Source organism: Geospiza fortis, unplaced genomic scaffold (assembly GCF_000277835.1).
Source record: "Geospiza fortis unplaced genomic scaffold, GeoFor_1.0 scaffold40, whole genome shotgun sequence".
NCBI classification, from domain to species: domain Eukaryota; kingdom Metazoa; phylum Chordata; class Aves; order Passeriformes; family Thraupidae; genus Geospiza; species Geospiza fortis.
Window position 1 is genome coordinate 9,003,754 of NW_005054297.1, and position 20,882 is coordinate 9,024,635.

General features: G+C 39.7%; 1 protein-coding gene across 1 annotated transcript in view; it reads left to right on the plus strand.

The window, feature by feature from the left end:
• Positions 1-20,882, plus strand: part of TBC1D1 (TBC1 domain family member 1) — a 94,261-nt gene that overhangs the window by 8,370 nt on the left and 65,009 nt on the right. The gene's annotated exons all lie outside the window — the stretch shown is intronic.

Here is a 20,882-nt window from a genome sequence, read left to right on the forward strand (position 1 = left end):
GATTTATGCCAACCTGCCCAATAGCAAAACGTTGTACAGTTCCAAATCCGTGGTCTCAAGCTTACAGCTCAAAACATATGGAAACAGCTTTAGTTAAATCCCCCCAGATAAAACTGCAGTTCCAGTAAATTAAAAGGCAAATACATTGTAAATCATAAGCATTCAAGTGAAAAATCCTGTCAAGTTAAATGTGGAATACCAAGTTTATGTATGTAAGAGCAGAAATAAGGAATAGTTATTTCAAAACTTGGCATTGGATAGCAGCTGGTGAATGCATATTTCAGTTTGCTTCTGCATTTACTTGTGCTTGTGATTTTTCAGGATTATGGTGAAAACACAGCACTGACCACCTCCAGTACATTTTCTTTTGCAACAAAAGATTCAAGTACTTTTTCTTCATGTTTGATCAAATTCCTGGACATGTTTGAAATGATCAAGAACAAACTAAGTCTCTAGTTAAATTTGTAGCTGTGTCTACATGTTTTTGGAGAGAGCACCCACAATTTTTGTATGCCTGTTTTAACTACTTAGCTCTAGGTTCACGCATATATCCATCCTTTCAAAAACTGCCTTCCACCTGGTCTCTTAACTTGCCTCATGTGCAGGAGTTGTTTCTCTTGACTTCTTTGCAGTCTAAGTAGGCATCTAATCAGCATTTGTGGACCTATGTTTTAACAAAAGGGTAATGGAAATGCCAGGTGTTCTTACCATCTAAAGTGAAGCCCTGCCTCTTTTACTTAAATTTTGTGTGATTTCCACATTTTAAATTCTTTGTGCTTTGTAGGGTGTTGTTACTTTGCCCTGAATATGTTCATATAATGCCTTTTAGTGAATTGATGTTTGTGTATTTATAAGGAGGAGGGAACTGATGTTGCCTGTTTTGCAGATGCCCAACTTGAAAGGATAGGGAGTGCACACATTCCTTTGTTACAAACTGAAGGAGCTGTTGTTAAAAATCAGTGAGTTGGGATGAAGGATTTAGGATTGTTAGTGCAATTTATGTTCAATTTCAGAAGAAATAAATTTTAGGAATTGGACTTTTGCAGCCTGTGCAACTCAGCAGATTCCTATGCTGGCACTCCTGTTTGTAAGAACTCTTTTTTTCTATTTGCTTCAGGTCTGTAAAAGAATCGCAGCTGTCCAGATACGTTTAGTCACAGAATTTACATGTTCATTACAATCTTTAGTGAACAATCTTGGACATCCAGACTTTTGTGATAATTACTAATTACAATAATATTTTAAACTGCAAGAGCCACAATTCTTTGTGCCTGCATATATAAATCTGTAGTAGGGTTTTATTTGATGAAGAGTTCTTGGATTAAGTCACATCTGACTGAGGATCTGAAGTAGAAGGTAATTTGTGGCTTTGCAAATAAGTTCTGTTGTATATCCTCACCTTAAGATAAGTAGAATAAAAGGGGGCAGAAGTATGTCTGTGGGAGAAGTACAGTAGGAAGATTACAATGTTAAGACAAAGGCAGTTGAGTAGAAGACTAAACAATTAAAGCCTTTAAGAGGAGGATAAGAAACTTGAAAGTCGTGCAGACAAGCATAACACTGGAGGTGGTAGAAAATACAGAAATCCAGGAATGGTCAGGCTTTTAGCATCAGCATTGCAGTTAGGCTGCAATCCATTAACTGTAGTTTTACTCCTTTATAAATATAAATTGAGCAAGAACATACATCTGCTTAGTGAGGGATTATTTTACTGTTTAATATGATAGTTTTGTTAATGTTGCTGGGTCATATTTAGCTCCACTCTAGAGCTGATGGAGGTGCATGCGATGCCATGCAATGTTTCTCCTGAATACAAGGCTCTTGGGTTCGTTGTTGCTGTATTTCCAGCACAGCCACTTTAGAGAAGAAATCCGTAGACAGGTAATTAACACTAAGTAATGTCAGGTTTGTTTGCAAGGAATTCTTTGTTATCCTGCTCTGTGGCAGTGAAAGAAAAGGTAGTGCCCCATTGTGGTCTTTGTCTTCCCTCTGTAGGATCTGCTGTAATTGTTTCCATTGTACCATCATGGCAATGTGTGTCTCACTTTCCCTGCTGGCTAGCAGTAAGTAGGGAAGGATGAGATGACATTACTTGAAAAGAAGCATGTGAATATGGAGATGATTTCACTCTGTGCTTAAAGGATGGGTTGCTGTGCCTAGAGAGAGCTTCTCTTATGGATTAGAGTCTTCTTTCCAAGTCAATTTGTCAGACATGTGATCTAGAATGTTCCTTCCTTCATATATAACTTCAGTAAGTTTCCACTAGTTACAGATAGTGGAGTTTCTTACCCTTACACCCTCATTCTGCAGAGATTCTGATGTGGCCTCATGATTGAGTAATTTCTGCCCGAGGGTGGGGTGAAGCATTAATGAATATTCTTTGTAGGTGCTCAGGAATGGAGCTGGATTCAATTATATTGCCTGCAGGGAGCTTATGAAGGCTACTTATAGGTCAGGTGAGTAATGGTGGGGGAAGCTGGGGACCAATTAAATCTCCCCTAAATCTGTTTGCAGAATAGTCCCTTCAGGATAAGATCACAGCCTTGCTGAACACCTTGGTGAGAGTGCTTGGCTACTGTAGGAGTGCAATGAAACCATACATGCTCCACTCTCTGTGTCTCCCCAGTGGCCTCTGGTCTGACATTTGCTTGTGTACTACAGAAGTGTGATGCTATTGATACCACTGTTGTTGTTGAAAACTATATACTTTAAAAATTATTGGCATTTTAGTCCTACATTTGAGATGTGCTAGTTCTAAACTGTTTGAAACTGCAGGTGAGGTGTGCCATTCCTTCCTGAGCTCATTCTCCCCAGCTTTCCTTCTGTAGGAAGCCCTGTTTTATCACATCATTCCCTCCAATAAATGAAAGAGATAAATAATGTGAGGCTAAGGGCATACTGTAACAGGGATTCCCCCTGCAGCAGATGCAAAGTATCCAAAACATTACGGAGGATGAGTAATTGCTGTTCTTATTTTCAGCTTGGAAAAGTAATTCTAGTTGTCATTATGTTGATCCTTCTTTGGTGTATCGAATAATTTGTTTTACTTAGATATGTTTAATCTTACTTGATGGATGTTTGGGCTGGCAAATGGAACATGGGTCGCTAGTTTATCTGACGCATGCCCTGAGCTAGTTTAGATTTAAGGCAAGTTAAGGTTGTGCTGTCCTTCATTATACTTTTATATTTATTGTAAATGAAGATTAACAGTTCTAAATTTAATGGTTTCACAGAGGTCTGAGTCAAAGGGGACATTCAGTATCTCAGCCTTTTCCCATGTCCTGTGCTCTATTCAGCAGCAGGCTCACATTTTCCCAAGCCTGTCTTCTGTCACCTACATAGCTATAAAGACTTTGCTAGATTCAATTCCAGATGGACTTCAGCTTTCCTAATCATGTCTCTGTCTTGGGTTGGCAGATTCTTATCGAGGCTCTCTGGAAACTGGCTGGATTGGCTATGCCCTGCTGTGTTTTTCCTACAGCAGATATTGGAGTGGTTGAAGTTCCTCATCAGGACCAGGGTATGCTAATGTGAGGCTACTCTGGGCTGTCTATAGAGTGCATCATCCACCTATTCTTTCTGATCACAGGGTAAAATAAATTCCTGTATGTGGAGCAGAAATTAGCAGACAGCACTGTCATTTTTTAGTTTATTTTTTTAGTGAAGCAGATGCTCAGAATGCTTGAAAGTTTCCCCTTTTTTATTTTGTGATATGAACTGGAGGTTTAGAGAATTAGAGGGAAAGCCTAGAAACTTGAGCCTGATGTCTTGCAAGGAAAATATTTCTGTGACATTACTAATAGAGAACTGGAGTATAAAGAAAGGTAAAAAGTTCAGGTCAAATTTTTAAAGGGTTACATTTTGTACTGGTGTTTTTGTTTGTGTGGGTTAGGTTTTTTTTGGTCCCCAAGAGTCTGTGCACAAGTTGTCATAACAGCCTGTAATATATGCTTGTGTTTACCAGAGCAGTTAATGCTATGATGGCAAAACACTGGGTAGAACTTCTCTGCTTAATAGAAAAATATTGCCTGTGATTTAAACAGGATCACAGCTGCACAAGACGTGCACAAGTCTGTGTGGTGCTTCTGAATCTTCTCTCTGTAATGTCATCAGTCAGGGACAGCTTTTGGCCCAGGCAGCTGCTGGAGTGTTACTATGAGAGTTGCAGTGTCTGTGTGGTTGCAGCAGACAGGGACACCTGCTTGAAACCTGAGCCTGCTGACTGACTTCACCTGTGCCAAATCTGCCCCAAGGCAAACACAGATAGAACCCATCTCCTTACGCTGAGGAACTTCTTGAAATGTAGCACCTGGCCTGTTGTGGAGCTTTTTAGTTACAGCTGTGATGCCTTCTGTTGTCTGAGGTCTTTGGGTTTTTTGTTCACCCATTGCTTTGACAGTTATTTTGCTTTTAAACAACCTTCACCTACTTTCATGAGTTAAAATAGCTTATGCACTTAAGTAGATCACGCTGTCTCACCTGGAATGCAGCACTCTGTTACATGTTGTTTATGATCTGATTATGTGCTGAAGAAGCTGGTTTCAGATAATCAACACTTAGCTCTCTGTGAGGCTGCACAGAGCTGAACTTCACATTATTCATCTATAAAAGGAATGGCAGGGGCCCAGTGACCTCCTAAGCAGTTGTTGTGAGGCTTGGCTTCATGACTGTCGATTCTTACACAACTTGTTTTTACTTTGGACTTTAAGGTACAGCCTCACTGGGTATCTCATTTTTAACAGCACCATTTCCCTTTCTTAAAAGAATCCAGGGAAGATAATTTTAAAGGTAGAGGTGGTCTTTTTCTTCTGTATTTTACTGCCTGATGAGTCAAGGGAGATTAAAACATGGTTCTTCTTTTGCAAAAAACATAAAACATTGGAACAAAATTAAGTAACTAGACTAATGTCAGTGCAAGTGAGAACTTAATTTGGCTGTTTTCTGCCTCCTTATGCACCTTTTGAGTTTTTGATTGAATCTGTGTAATTGCAAACTGCTAGCACTGGTTTTTGATTTAGGACATCTCTCCTGTCTCCCAAATACTAACTGAAGAAAATGTAAAAAACAGAAGGACAAAAAAAATGCAGCAGAACAAATGAAAAATCAAATACATATTTGTGATGTGCATATACACAGTCCAGTTTATAAAGTAGGTCAAAGTTTAGCTGTGTAAATCCTAGCAGAATATCCTGTATAATGCAAACAACCAGCTGTGCTTTCAGTACTCTCACAATTAATCAAGCTTTACAGGCTTCTTGAGCCTGAGTGTGATGACACCAGTTCTATCCTGGGATCTGTTTGAACAATCCATGTATGTGAGCTATTCTGTCAGGGACTTTCAGTGGCCAGTGACCCGGTCCCTAGCAGCGTTATTCCAAGCCTTTATGGGGCTCTTGTCCAATCTTAAGTGACTTTGTGACATGCTGCATCAGCTAAGTGCTTGTGTGTTCACTCTCATTTTATAAAAAAATATTGTGGGATTTCTCTAAACCTTTTGTGATTGCCATATGAAGGAAGTAATTTGTGCAATACCAGTGCTGCTGAGTTACAGTCAGAGATAATGTCTGATCAAGGAAGATGAAATTAATCACAAGGTTTGCAAAAAGAGTTGCCTGTTCCCTCTCTTACAGCAGCAGCAACATAAAAATTATATATTCTTGTGATTTCTTATCTTAGTGTTATAGTTAACTGTATAGTAAACTGCATCAGATGGCATTTTTCATGTATTTTTCAACTTAAATAATACTGAAAGTAGCTGTGTTCTACTTATGATGTTACATGCACTTGATTTTAGGGTAAGAGTTCATGTCAAAACTATTTATTATTCAAGGCTATTAAGGAACAAGGAAAAGTTGTTCCTTCACTTTTCCTGTTGGAGATTGTAGCAGAAATACAAAACAGTAGAACTGAGGCAAAAACATAATTAGCGGATTTATGATGGCTTCTCATCTGATTACTAACCACTCTTTTTGTCTTGTTTGTGGCCTGTGATGTCCAGCACAGGTAACTGGAGCCATGAATATCTAAGCATCCTCCATATCTGTAGAAGAGTTTTCTTTAAAAGCTCCTGTTCACACAGAGAAGAACTTCTGTACATATCTCCAAAGAGAAGCTCGCTCTTAACATCTTAACCAAGTTAGAGTCAGCTTTCCATGGCCTTGTAATCCTTTGTTTGCTGATTTGCACATTGCCACCTTTCCCCCTATTCTTTATACTGTGGTATCACTCAGTGATGTGTTTCAGAGTAATTTGAATATTCCAAAGGAAAAGTGACAAAGTTTCAATGAAATCAGCATCCTAACATGATCACAGAGCAGTTTCATGTGCAGTGTGTGAGAGTCAGGGCATAGCCACCTAGAGGCTGGCCTTAGATCCCCCATTCATTCAGTCTTAAACTCCTGTGGGGTTTTAGTTAAAGTGTAATCTATGATGAGAAGATTTTATAGCTGTCCTCTGTCAAAAGAGGCAATTCTGTTATTCTTTTATCTTCTGATCCATCCCTTGATGTACTTCCTTGGTGTTTTCCCTTGTGCTGGCACTAATGTTTGTCCAGCTCTGTGTTGAGCTGCTTTAGGGGCGAAGGTAAAAGAAATGAATTTCATTTTTCTCCAAAACCCATTTGGTGCACCTTGCTAGATCACCATAGATGTTTTTTGTCAAATTTCAAGTAGACATAAATTTGGCAACTAAAGTGAGCATAAAATATTTTGGGACAAGGCTTCCATAAGCAGGTGAGGGAAAGAGAGTGTCACACCAGGAGTACTCCAAAGGGATTGGGCTGTGGAGCAGAAACCTATTGTTCTTTCTTTGTAGGATGACATAGATCTTAAAAGTAAGACTGTGAGGATGGAGGTGCAGGGACACTTGCAGGCTTCTTTGGCCTCTGCACACAGAGCCACCTTGTTTGGAGCATGGTGCTCGTAACACCAAGGTTGTGGAGTCAATCTCCGTATGGGCCATTCACTGACTAGCTGGACCTGATGATCCTTGTGGGTCCTTCCCAACTCAGAATATTCTCTGAAAGTGTCACTGACATTGAAATCTGTCCTGCTAGTAATGTGTCAGAAGAAATCACTGCATTCTTGCCTAGTGAATCCAAAGTAACCTTGCTCTAAAAAGACAAACATCACAGGGTGGGTGTTCTTCAATTGGGAAACTGTCTATCCGCATATTGCCCAACACTAATAATTTTAAAAGTCCTCGGCTTCACAACTTGTAACAATAACAAAATTTTTAGCAACAGAGTTATCCAGCTCACCTTACTGTGGTGTAGTAGTCTGATTTCTGCTAAGGTGTTGGATGCAAGACACAAAGTGAATGGGTCTCCTCATTGCCTTGCAGCCTCATCAGTCCTACAGCTTCAAACAAACACCCAGCAAGCAAACAGTGCTGGGCAAATCAAAAAACCCAAACCAAACTGAGAGACTTGTGCCCATGGAAAAGTTCTGATTGTGAAACAGAAGGAGTTTGGAAATAAAAGTTGTGTACAGAATTATAAATTCAGAAAATACTGTTTGATTTGTCGCAATATTGAATATAAGCTGCATGCACACTACTATATAAAGAAATACTTAATGATGAAGGAGCTCCAGTGTATTTTCTGAGTTATCCACTGCTGAGGCTTACTGCAGTTAAGACTAGAAGAAGTTTGGAAGTTTGAATGCTGTTTTGTTGATCTCTGAACTCACGCCAGAAAGTCTAATCTAGACTCACTAGATGGTTTTTATATAATCTAGACTCACTGGATGGTTTTTATTTTTTGTTTAATTACTTAACACTCTTAAGTAATACAAAGTATGCACAGTTGTGAAGTTCTTAAATAAATTTTGTGGATACTTGGTGCAATGGTAGTTGTATGCAATTTAAAGCCAGAAAGTAGCTATATTAGAGAGGGGGGGAAACTGCTTTGAAAATAACAGTTTTTATTTTAAAAATCAGTCTTACCTTAAACAGTGTTAGTTGTTGTGATGCACAATACAATAACATATTGAGGACAGTGTGATTTAGTTAGCAAAACTGAGAAGATAATTTTTGTCAAATACATGAATAAACAAAGGCTGTATCTCTCATGTAGTTTAGTACAGTCTCTAGAAACAGACTCAAGAGTGGTTCTGGCTCCTATCTGGTTGATACCAGTTATCTTTCCTCAAGACTAATAAAACCAAAACCTCCTTTTTAATTTGCTTTGCAAGTTTCATTAGGAAGCTTGGGCTTTAGCTCACTTGGAGCTACTTAAACATGGACATTCATGTTCAGGCAGTTGTATTTTCTTCTTTTCAGATTTTAAAAGGGCCTAAAAGACAAATGCAAGCCATCCACATTCAAATATGAGGATGCCAAGTCATAAATTTTGATACTGAGTAAATCATCTTCCTGAAATAGCTCCTTATGTTTCCATGCAGTTGGCTTTTCATTTAGTTTTGCCTTTCCTGGGCTGACATTTATGCTGTGCCCCCAAGGTCATCAGATGGGGGCTCTTTGGCTGTAGTGGAGCAGAAAACCAAAGCAGAGGATGCATATATAACTGCTGTATTTACTTTAGCAGCACAATCTTCCATCCTGTTATATGTCAAAGTGAATAATGGCAGAAAATCGTTGTCGTAAAATCAGTGCTTTCCCTTGCCTGGTGTAGACGCAGTTGTTCTCTATTTCTGTTTTTTTACCCTCTCTATGGACGTCAAGTTATGGGAAGGGCTGTGGGAAATATTTTCCTAAAGAATGATTTGTGTGACTGGACAAATACAGGCTTAAATGGATATGTGTGTTTGCCCTAAAGGTTGATCATGGAGGATCTGATACAAGGATTGAGTGGATAATGCCAGCTTATACTTGGTTTGTCCTTTGTATGAAACTGCTGGTCAATGTGGACTTCCCCTTTCTTTCCCACCCTCCCCCCCACTTTTTCCAGAGTGACAGTAATTGAGATCTATTGCTAGTCATAAAAAACAGCTTCACTGATGATATTCTTGCACTGGATTAAGTTTGGTCCTTCTGCATAACTGATTGAACACTTTTCATGTGGAAGCTTCTTTAAAAGACCTCCACAAAACTAGCTTCACATGGGCAGAATGTGCTTCAAAATTGTATTTTAGTAATCATTATGTGGTTTGTTGTGTTGCTCTGTTGCTTATATGCTATGCTTCTACTTACAATGAGAAGAACTTGCACAGGAAGAGGGAATAAAAGCTAGATTTTATAACTCCTCATTTGAGATTTTTGGAAGCTACATTCAGCACAAAGGTGTAAAGCAGAGCTTGCACTGAATATCTGATGGTGTATTTGCATCTAAACCTGTGGCTAACTGAAATGGAGGTGTTTTTTTGAGGAAAAAAAGAAAGCAAATTGTACATAAATCTTATTTCTGAGTCTTTGAGGCTGAGATCTGTATGCACTTTAACTTCAGGCTAGGTCCTTTGAAGACAACAGACATACTTGCAGCAATGACTTTGAACATGCTTGTAGATACTTGCTTGGTTAGCACCTATAATACATAATATATTATTCCACTTGGTTTTAGCCTTAGATTTTTTTCAATGACAGTTATGTTGTTCACATAGAAAAAGAAGGTTTCCAATACCTATAATTAATTAATACAGAAAGATTTTTAATGAAACAGAAATACTTTTAAAACCAGACAAGAAAAATTATAATTCAAATACAAGAATATATTGAGGATGATTAACGTGGTTGATTCAACACCACTATTACAAAACTTTGATTTCTTTCCTTATTTAAAATTCCAAATAGAAGTATGCCATATGTCTATGAATCAATAATTTACTAAAGTTTTAAGAAGAGCAAAGCCCCGTTCATCACTTTTAATTCTCTACAGACTATGAATACCATGTTCTAATGTGCATCTTCTAGTACAAATAGTACCTTCAGAGGTACCTTCAGAGGTCTCTCACTGCAGCTGAATTCAGAGGCATTTCTAGGAGTTTTGTTATCATGTTAGGATAGCCTTTGTTGGACCAGCTATCCAGCAGTAATGAGGCACTTCAGTTTTCATGACTTAAGTGCAGATTTCAAAGCGACACAGTAGTGGGTACTGACACACTGGAATGAGGCACTGATTCCCAAATCAGGACTGGGATTTAGGAGAGAAAAGCAGTTGCTTCTGAGGAGCTCTCTGCATTATCTCTGCTGCTGTGGAGCGCTGTACAGTGTTCCTGACAGTAGCATTTGTAGCCAGGCTGTTAGGAAGCTTTTCTAATTGCAAGAAGAGAATTTCATTGTTCTTGAAAGGGATTATTCCCCAGAGTGCATAACTCCTTTTGTCCCTCCAATCCCTTCACAAGTTTGCAGCTTCATCAGTGTTTAAGATGAGGTGTTTAAGTGCCACTTAGTGGCTGTCCAGAGCAAATGTAAGATCCTGCGATTGCTGTAACAGTTTTCACCTCTTCTGCTTTCCACCAGCAGGAGAATTGCTCACCTTGCTGTGGAGATACTGAAGGCTTAATCTAAAACTGGTAGAAATCAGTTGAAAGATGCTGGTGGGTTTTCAGTTAGAAAGTTTCAGTAGTGTAATTTCCATTTTACTTTTTTTCCCAAATTGTCCTACTGAAGTTCTGTTTGGGTTCTCCTAGTGGGTTTTTTGGGTTTTTTGTTTTTCATTGGGGTGTTTTTTCAATATTTTTGCAATGCCTCTAAAAATATTGGAATGAGTTTGTATTTTACTATGTAACAAGAAGCAGCGCTATGTAAAGTCTGTGGAACAGAAATACTGCTGTTTCAGGAGTTCATTCTTGTGTGTTAAATTTCACTAACATTGATTAGTGTTTGACATCAGCCAGTGTTCTGGGGTGTTTCAACTCGCCTCAGCAGAATACCTGATAAATATGAAACCATTAGCTCTCAGTCATGTTAGGAGCTTGCTATAATAAAGTTTTTATGTGTGCAAGGACAAAAGTTTATAGTCTAGAAACTTGCAGGACTTCTGGATATTCTTTACATGTATGTTATTAACCACATACTGAACCAGATACATCCTTAAGACGCAAAGGTATGGTAGCAACTTGATCTGTGATTTAAGTGGGGGCAATTCTCAAATGAATAGCTTTTACATCTCAGAGTGTATGCATTGCCTGTACGCAGCCTTCCTCTTTACTGGGAGGAGGTTTTTCAGTGGGGTTTCTGCAGGGAGTTCATGTACTGCAGAAGACATGCTTCATGTTTTTCTTTAGAATGGAGTTGTCTTTTTTTTTTCCTTCTCTTTCAGTTTTTGTGTTTAATAGAGTATCCATAAGTGTGCTAGATTTGGAAGAGTCAGAAGAGTTCCCAGGAACCTCAAATAAACAAAACACAGATTTCTGATTACGTTTCTTGTTAAAGTTACAGAACAGAAACTGTCAAGGTCTCGCGATAAACCTCTTTGCACATGTTGAGACAATGTACTTCCAGCAAGCCATATAAAAGCTAGATATGTGACAAATTTTCCTTAGCCAGATAACCCTCAGTGACATGACTTTGAGTACACACATTTGCACAGGCATGTCAGCCTGTTCTGGAAGTCTTGATGCCAGCTTGAAATGTCAGCTGAATTAGACTTCTGGGTTTTTGTCTTTTTTTGTAGAGCAAATTCAAAGCACTTGTATGGGGATGACATTGTGGATCTACAATGAGAGAAAGTAATACTTGATTCTTAGTAAGTTCTTGTTGTTTGACTGTATATTACAGCATTATGCATAAGAGAAAAAGCTGGGAAGATTGACTAAAATGGGCCTTCATTCGACTCATAAATTATAATTTAAAGCAATGGCACACTTGCGAACTTAATATACCCTGGATGAAATGTCCTGTTAATTATCTTTATCAATGATCTGGACAAGGGGATCGAGGGCACCCTCAGTAAATTCCCAGATGACACCAAATTGAGTGGGAATGTTGATCTGCTGAAGGGCACAAAGATTCTGCAACGGGATCTGGACAGGCTGGATAAATAAGCCAAGGCCAGTTGCAAGAGGTTCAGTATGCCAAAGTGCTGGATCCTACACTTGGGTCACGGCAATCCCAGGCAGTGCTATGGACTGGGGGCAGAGTGGCTGGAATGTGGCCACAGCTGGCTGAGCATGAGCCGGGGTGTACCCACGTGGCCAAGAAGGCCAATGGCATCCTGGCCTGTGCCAGAAGTAGTGTGGCTAGCAGGACCAGGACTCGGCACTGGTGAGGCACACCTTGAGTCCTGTGTCCAGTTCTGGGCTCCTCACAACTGGAAAGACATGGAGGGGCTGGGCCAGAGAAGGGCAAGGGAGCTATTGAAAGGTCTGGAACACAAAGCTTATGAGGAGCAGCTGAGGGAGCTGGGATTGTTTGGCCTGGAGAAGGCTCAGGGGAGATTGGATCACTCTTTGCAACAATCTGAAAGGAGGTTGTAGTAAAGTGGGGATCGGCCACTTTTCCCAGGTAGCAAGTGACAGGATGAGAGGAAGTGACTTCAGTTGCACCAGGGAAGGTTTAAATTGGATATTAGGAAAGAAAATCCTCAGTAATTGGGTTCCCAGGTATTGGATCAGGCTGCTCAGGGAAGTGGTAAAATCACCATTCCTGGAAGCTTTCAAAAATGTGTGCATGTGACACTTGAGGACATGGTTTAGTGGTGAATATGGCAGTGCTGAGTTAGTGCTTGGACTTGATGATCTTACAGGTCTTTTCCAACCTAAACTGATTCTATGATTCTAAAAGACCTACTCAGATGACTTCTGAGGTTCACCTATCCATTTGCGTCTTTGCACCTGTGAACACATTCAAATATGTAAGTTAAGACGTACAAATTATTCAAATATGTGAGCTCAGACTTGCAAGTTGTAGCAGTATCTGAACTTACCAAACCACTTCAGTGAAGAATTCAACTGTCTAGCCCATCCATCCAGCTTTGTGCAGGTTTCTCCTGGAATGCCAGAGTTCCCTGTTGGTACTAGGAACACCCAGAAAGGAGGAAGTGGCAAAACTGACCCATGATTAGTTATGTATTTATTTATGTATTTATGTATTTCAGTTGTGTACTGCATGTCAACTAATATTTCAGACTTTATTCCTGAAAATATGTACACATTTCCAAATTTGATAAGTCTTACATGAAATGCTGCCGCTCTCTCCTCTTCTTGGTGACAAGATGGTTAACAGAGCCTGTGGTGAGGGCCTGTGTTGGGTCTGTGTGGATCTGTGGTTTTTGGAAGGCTGACTCAGCACGCAGAGGCTTCCATTGTTCTGGCACAGGGCCGGAAGCGCAGTCAGCACATGTGGGTGAAATGTGCAGCGGTGACTTACAGTAGTATATCCTGAGCCCTTTGAAGCAACGTAGCTTTATCAAAACCACAAAAGAGCCATAAGGACAAATCCTGCTGCTGTATTTTAAAAGCCTCTCTGTTGTGTGTTATATTTCACAAATGTTTTCCAGTGTGTTTTTTAGGAGTTAAAACAGAATTGTCTTGAAGTAACTAAATGTGGAATGTTGTTTGTAAAGAAACCTGGAACTGTAAATTTCTGAATGGAAAGCCAGCTGTATCATGGGGAAAGTGATTTTTCAGATTGGTAAAGACAGTGTTTGAATCTTGGTTTGAAAGATGGTTTATTGCCATTTATTGGCTTTTGCTGTAATTGAAAGACAGTATGATTTAGCCAAAAATACAAAAGCAAAAGAGTCCACATCACTGGCAAAAATACACTTGTTGGGTTAATAAGCCTGCGGAAGGATGTAGGAAGGGGAGAGATTAGAAACAGTAAGTTAAAAATGTGTGCAAGGGAACATTGCTGATAAAGTTTTCCACTTTCAAGACAGCTGAGAAGGAATATAATCAACAGCACAACATAGCAAAATAAAAACCACAGATAATTTAATAAAAAGGCAGATTTATATGCTCCATACAAAGTTACTGTACATGCACATTATTATGTTAGTAGGTTCCAGTGGTATTCTCAATTTCACATTACACTGGAACTACCTAGGGAAGGACTGTGCTGCAGCTTGTAACCAAATGGCAGGCTGGTGATGAGAAGTGACGCAGAGCAAGGGTTGGGCAGGCAGCTGAGTGCACTTCTTAATCAACTGCAAGGGGCTGCAGTCGTTCTCAGCTGGCTGCTACAGTTCTTCCACCAGGGTTTTGTCCAAGAGCACCCAAGCAGGGAGGCTTACAGTATGAGAGCAACCTTACAGACATTAAAATTTCTTCAGCTTGATTCTGGAAAAGAACGGGACAATATGGTATTTGTTTCCTCTTTTTGTTATCTCTGCTTAAGATGCATAAGGATATAGTAACAACTTGGTCTGTGATATTAGTGGGGGCAGTTCTCAAACACATAGCTTTTACACTCAGCTGCTTATCATATGTGAACTGTAATATAGCTCCATTGACTGTAGGTAAGTTCTGGACCCTACACTTACTGAGAGATAAACCTGAACTGATAGTTCTTATTGTTAAGCAATTCCCAGGAAAACCAAGAAATATTTTCATTTGGGGGTAGAATGGTTAACACTTAAAGTTTTATTTTAACTGTTGGAATTTTCTCAGTTTACTGGAATGGGGGTTGCTTTAGGGTATGTGAACTACAATATAAGCGCATTTGAATCTGTGTACTGTCTATGGGGGTGGTGGCTGAATTAAATAATGAGAAATCAGTGCTGTTAGAAATAGATTTATTAAGTAAATTGTGGAGAACTGAAAAGACTGGCTACTTTCCATGGCTCTCCATACTGTGGGGCTCAATATACTTCCCATGTCTCCTACTGTTGCAACTGAGGTATACAAAATAATATGTCTAGGACAGTGGGACTATTTTTGTATCTAAAATTAATTATGTGAACAAAGAGCTAGGCTATAACTCTGTAAAATGATACATCATTCCTTATTTTATATTACTCATTACTAGAGTGTTCTAGTGGGCTATAGTAAATATGGACTAGCTAAACTAACATGAAGTCCCATGTAATGGAAATAGACATTCATAATATATATGTGTCCCATAGCATATAGGGAATTGATAAAATTATAATTATATTTTTATTTTAACCAGTCAAATGAGAGGTGACATGTTCTGTTCATAGGTTTTCCTCAATATTTTTAGACATTTTTTACTCTATAACTTACCTATTATTGGAAGTAGAAGTGCTTAGTAATTTGGAGGATTCGTTCTACTGTAAGGTAATACTTCTCTACAAAGGAAATGAGATCTATCTTCAAATGAACTGGTTTTTTTCGCATGTGACTTGAGTTAATCATATAAGCTTCAAGATCAACAAGCACTTTAAGTATAACTTTTAACTAATTGTATTTTGAAAATGTTTTTTAAACTTTAAGAGTTTTTTTTATTTTCCAGAGACCTGTGGTGGTTGTCACAAGGAAGCAACAGGAAGCTGATAGAAAAGGGTGCAAAGTCCTTTCAGGGCCAAGTGTCTAGTGCCAGGGGACACTAATGGCAATTTCATTTTCACATGTTTTGCATCCCAGTGCTGGGAGACTTTTAAAATAAGCAGTCTTGCATAATTAATATTCTATAGTTTACCCAGTTGTGTCAGGGTGTGTGTGCAAGTATATGTCATCCTTGTGGCATCTGCTGCTCTCTCCCCAGAGCCACCTCAGCATGGAGAGCTCAGCTAAGTTATCCCTCAGCTTGGTGACACCGAGAAGACCAAAAGCTACTGCCCTACAAGGAGGAAAACCAGGAGGTTTCCAGCTGTTTCAGCTACAGTCAAGACTTAGCTGATTATCTCAAAGGCTTGACGTGTGTTTGTCATTGCACACTGGGAGTATCCCCATTTATTTTGAGCTCTGTGATTTGGTTCTGCAGTTTCCTCATTTGCTCTACCTGTTTTCTGCTCTTCCTGCTCATTTCACAACTTCCAGAAAACCCTCATTACTAAACAGCATAAAGCTTGCCAGTCCAAATTTTGCTCATCAATGTTTTCAGAAGTGTTTGAAGTGGCACAATGATTTCAGTCCAGGTGTGCTCTTTGCATCAGATGACCCTAATGTTTATGAATTGGCACCAATGGACCCAAAGCTAGATTGTGTTACCATTAAGCTGATTATGGCCTTGGTTACCTTTACAGGATGATGGGTTCCACATGCTGTGAGTAGTATTTTCTCCAGTTCCTTGTTTGACTAAGGATTTCTCCAAAACCCTTCCACTCTGAACTTTCTGAAGCAAATACTAAGAAATTATCCATTCCATTCAAGGTAACTGACTGATCATCCCAGCATCTGCTACCACCCACAACTGCCTTCTAACAGGGCATAAGAAAAGCACAAACTGTTTTCTCTGGATACAACTTTTCAAATGAAAAAAAGAATGCCTAAATACTTTCTGGTCCAAAACAGACCCATGGGAAAGAATCTGAAGATAATGATAACCAATCAGGAAAGCTGCTTCAACCTTATGAGGTGTTTTATCTTCTAATACTCTCATGACCTCACTCTGCTTGATGTAACCCTGCCTCTAGGATATGACTTGCCCAAGGAAGTGTTCAATTCCACTGTCTGCTGAGTGAGCAACATGGCCCGTGTGCTCTTATACTTCTCTCCTACAGATGTAGGATCACCTTTCCCTTCACAGATCTTGCTTGCCCTCAGTCCTCTTGCTGAGGTGCAGTTGAGCTTCAGCACATGGTAACCCTCTTATGCTCTGACACTGTTGGAGAGAGAAGGGATAGTGGTGGTAGGGAAGAGGACATCACCAACATGACTTTTCTTTCCTGAGTGAGAAATCCTAATATCACTTGAATCAAAGCATTTTAGCAATTACAAATCTTGTGGTGGAAAATACAATGATATGTAAGCTAAACCTACAGGAGAGGTTGGAAAGGACTCTGCTGCTGAATCAGTGCCCAGCAGTGTGGTGAGGAAATGTTCTCTTCTGTCTGCCACAGGGGCAGTGAATTGCAAGTTATCTCTGGACCCCGGCCCAATGTCAGCATTTTTCATATTTGCTATTTGTTAGCAAATAGCCAGAAAATTTCACTCACAGTACTAAGAAGATTATCCAAATCTGTATCATTTCTGTTTCCCATGAGAGTCTAGAAACCACCAAGAAGGTCATCCCAGGTGCTTTGGTGAAAGCTGGATTTCATCTTTAGCATGGGCAGTGGGCTCCTGTGCACTTTTATTCAAAGGGACAGCGACTACTAGCCTTGTGGTTAGGTGTTGGGTCTTACTGTTGTCTTTCATCAGGGGGCTGGTGGAGATCTGGTGAGATCAGGGGGCTGGTGGTTTGGTGAAGTAATTGGTTTCATGGTTAATATTTCATTTTGTATTGAGAAAAATGTTTGCTTATAATTTAGCCAAAAGAAGTAACAAAGCTTACTCTTTACCACAGTATCTATTCAGAAGCCACTGAGTTAGGCTTGATTGAATCTTCAGATAGGATGAAATCCAGAGGATTCATTACTCTTTTCTGTTGATGTATTCAGATAAATCATTTTTTGCATCTTGCATTGTGTGAAGGTGCCATAGAAGTCTGGTGTTTCCTTAGACACCTTTGTTTCAGTATGATTTATTCAGCTGCATCTAAGAACCAAAACATTATTACATTTTTGAATTCACATCACAAACAGTACTCTCACAGTAGCTATTTTCTTTCTCTCTTTTTTCTCTGATAAAGTAGAAACCATCACACCTGGAACTTTTGGGAAAGGATGAGACAATACTCAGGGAAATCCTAAAGAACAGTGAGAAATAAGTGATAAAGGATAAAAACTGTTTGTGTTTTTAAACAAAGACAATGGTAATTGGAGAGTGATAATTAATGGCAGGCATATTATTTTCTTGTATTTTTTCCACCTGAATTTATCAAGACCTTCTTGTGTACAGGAAGGAAGGAGATAAGTGAAAGTTGCAAGTGAATGTGGACAGAGGGGATAATTCATGAGAAGAATCACTGCCAAAGTATGTTTAAGTACCATTCAGAAGAAAAAACTTTAAATGGGAATGGGATCTGCTTTAAAATCTCCACCAGTGGTAACACAAGAGCAACAGGAGAGGCCAGTTCTCAAGTACCACAGTTGTGGCTATACCCTTAATGCAAGTTCTTGTGACACATCATTCAGTGATGAGACAGTGTGAAGATTCACAAATATATTTATTAAACCTAGAGAAACTGAAATCAGAGGAAAATTAGTCAGGAATACTCCTCTTTTGACTTGAAAGGTCAGCTGCACCTTCCTCTCTTAATATTTCTCTATGTCTCCCTTCTCTTTTTATATCTCTTTCATTCTGAAATTACTTCTTTAAATGGAGAAAACTTCGTTGGAGAAAAAATCATGGGGGTATTTGTGTAAATTTATGTAGGACATCTGTAGAACAGAAGGATCACCTTTCTGATGATGGAAGCTCTAAGTTGTGTCTTTGAAGTATTTTAATTTTGGTATTTTAAAAACAGCCACAAATATCTTGCTAATACTTTCCATGATAACATGAAACAGCTTATAGGACTGAGGGGTTTGTTTTGATTTTTAAGAGATCATAGACTTGGATAAGATGGTGTCAAGTGCTACTTACTATTTATGCAATACAGATGTTATTCCCTGACCCTGAATTTTTCCATTTCCCCAAAATGGGTATGTAGTATTTTTGGAGAGACAGTTATCTACACAAGCCAAATTTAAAATACTAAAATACAGAAGTTCTCTTTTTAGAAATTTGAACATTCTGAAAAATGAACCCAGTTATTGTTCCCACTACATTTCTAAATGCATCTTTTTTGGAAGGTAAGCAACAGAGTGACCTTTTAATTTACACTGAAGAATTTAATGCATTACTAAATGTTTTTATAGCTGAACACTTAAGCCTCATTTCCAGCTGTTCCCCAAATGCCAAAGTGTGCCCACTTCTCCTTCCTTCAAGGCCAGCATCTATAATCTTTTTTTTAACAAATGAATTGAAGCAGAGAGAGCAGTCATGTAGCATGCCTGAAAGTCGTGTTAACAGCAGAAGCTGGAATTCATTCATTGTTATTCTGTCTCCTAATTCAGTATCTTCACCACAAGACCACTCTTCTACCCAATCCTATAGAAGCATGTAGAAGTTTTTAGAGTGCATTTAAAATACAGATGTCACTATGGCTACATGCAACAGGTTTCAAAGTTAAGTAGTGTGAAGTGACACACTGGAAATGGCTGTTTGAGCCAGTTGCAGATAGGGTGAGAAGCCAGATATTCTGACTGACATCAGTGGTTAATGTGGACTCTTGGGCAGGTGTGTGTATTGTTAGTTTAAAATTGTGTAAAGATGTCGGTCAGGAAGGGGAAGCTGGGAAAAATCCCAAGCTGGCAGGATCTCCTCGGAGAAAGGGGAAGAAATAATTATTTAGAAGTAATATTGTTCACACTCGGCGTTAGAGAAATGAGACTCTTGAGACTCTCATGCTACCGTCAAATATAGTGGTTATGCTGTACAACTATGAGCAGCACATAATGAGGAGGAGCATTCTGCCTTGCTCATGCCCTCAGTTACTTTATGAAATAAAAGTAGAGTTCTTGTCAGGTTCTGAGTTTAAGGCCCTGAGAACAGATGTTATTTTTTCATGTATGTGCTCTGTATATCAGTAACAGTAGCAGCAGTGAAAATTTCTCCCTCTACCATGCCAGTAAGCCTTTAGAGACTGCTACCAGAAGGGGGATCAGAGATATTTAATGACCTCTTGGGCTTATGGCTAAGAGCATCTGTACAATCAAAATGTCCATGGCCACTATGATAATCACAGAGAGAGCCATTGGCCATGTTTGTGAATTATTTCTAATCTGTAGAACTATTAGAAAATGGAACTCCATTCTCCTTTTATGAAGATCTGAAATGCATTTGTTCAGGTTTTCATTTCAGAAACTGTAGTTTGGGTACAGCCTGAGCAGAATCGCCTTTGTGTTGCCCCCTCATCCATCTGTGGCCCATTACAGAGATGCAGCAGTGCTCGGGCACTCACCAGCACCAGTTAGGAGGTGACAGAGCTCTCTGGCTGCTGCTCCCTTGTTTGCTTTGCATGTACCAAACCCAGGGCTGCAGGGTCATGCAGTCTGGGGCAGGTGCCAAAACTACCCCTTTTCTGCCTCAGTGAGCTGTGAGATTGGCTCTGCTTCTCACCAGCCCACGTGTGTGGATGTCACTCTTCCCCTCCTGGTTTCATTTAATAACTCAAACAGCTGGAGCACTGTCAGCTCTGACCTGGAGATCGTTCCATTGGCCATAAGTGTGCAAGTGCAAGCATGTGCAGGGCACTCTCACAGTGGAGTAGCTGTCTCAGTGAGAGTGTCTTTGGCAAAAAGAAGAGTTCAATTTGGCACTTCATCATCTAACTTTGACCAGTCGAATTTTATTTTTCAGAAGTGCATAGCAGATCCCTATGCTTTTCTGTTATGATTGTGCAAATCTAGTTTCTCGTGTTGTTTCTGAGGTGGTGGAAAAGAAAGGGCTTTTTGTTTTGAGCCTAGTGGATTATTTCCTGTGAACTCCAAGCCTTTTTTCCTTTCCTGGTTCTGTGCCCTTCCTCCAGACTCAGGAAAATTAGTTGTCTCTGGCAGCCCTACAGCCACTGAGTAGGAGAGGAGTGTATTCACAGCCAGCTCAGCCGGAGCAACGAAAGGAATGAGCATTCCTGACTGAGTGGCAAGTAACATCCCTGGACCTGGTGGAAGCGTGTACACTACTGCCTGGCCTTCCACAACAGTCTGATTTCTGGGAGTTGAGCTGCTAGCGTGTGATGTCAAATGCCATTAGCTAACACGAATTGCAAGACAGACTGGAAGTGTAACATTTCCCTGTGGTTTCAAACAGATGCTTTTTCGCTCGATCCTTTAATGTTAGGAATGGCTTCGATGCTGGGATGTTCCCGGAAAGTTTTATTAGGAATCCCGCGGTCAGCGCTGCACTACGTGGCCGGGCAGCGCGCGGCGGCGGCCG